A 784-nucleotide genomic window follows, 5' to 3' on the forward strand; every position below is an offset into this window, starting at 1 on the left:
CGGCCCCTGGCCCGGGTGGAGCTGCGGGGTGGAGCCATATTTTCCATCCATTAGCGGGAATCATCAGGGCCAGGAGATCCCAGGATCCTGCTGCCTCGTCAGGCCTGGGTGGGGACACCTGGGCTGCTCTTGTCAGTGCGTCCCTTCCCTGCAGCCACGGAGTGTAATTGCAGCGGAAAGTGGTGGTGGGGGGTGGTGTTGAGGGGTGGGGGAATAGGATTCATCCTGCTGCTTCTTCCTGGTTGGGAGCTGGAGGAGAAGTGTCCCCTGAGTGGGAGGGCTTGTCCCCCCAGAAAGGCATCGCTGCCAGGCTGCTCCAGGCACTGGGATGTGTCCAGGGTTGGGTGTTAGAGCTGCCTGCCCAGTGCATCTCGGGAGCTGGCAGCAGCCCCACGGGCTGTCTTAAGGTGGAGACCAAGGGGGCTCAGCACAGGGCTGGGTTAAGGTGGTGCTGAGCAGTGGGAGGCTGCTCTCTCCTTGGGCCCGGCGGTTTTTTAATGGCTTTGATGCAGGGGGTGACCAGGGAGGCAGAGGGATGACTTGGTGTCCCCCATCGCTGGCCCATGCCCGGGACGGGAGGGACGTGAAGGCTGCTGTGCCCACAGTCCCCTTTGTGCTCCCCTCTCCCGGGGCTTGCAGTGTGCAGCCGAGGGGAGCGGTGACCCAGCTCAGGCTGTCCTGCTCCTTCCCTCGCTCCCACCAACCCCTCGTCAGCAGGACCAGCCTCATTGCTCCTCCACCAGCTCCCCGGAGGAGCTGGGTTGGCTGGCCTGGCGCCGGGCGC

General features: G+C 64.8%; 1 protein-coding gene across 2 annotated transcripts in view; it reads left to right on the plus strand.

The window, feature by feature from the left end:
• LOC104501455 (plasma membrane calcium-transporting ATPase 4-like) overlaps positions 1-784 on the plus strand; it is a 26,236-nt gene that overhangs the window by 3,786 nt on the left and 21,666 nt on the right. The gene's annotated exons all lie outside the window — the stretch shown is intronic.

Source organism: Buceros rhinoceros, unplaced genomic scaffold, assembly GCF_000710305.1.
Source record: "Buceros rhinoceros silvestris isolate BGI_N320 unplaced genomic scaffold, ASM71030v1 scaffold2341, whole genome shotgun sequence".
In the NCBI taxonomy this organism is placed as follows: domain Eukaryota; kingdom Metazoa; phylum Chordata; class Aves; order Bucerotiformes; family Bucerotidae; genus Buceros; species Buceros rhinoceros.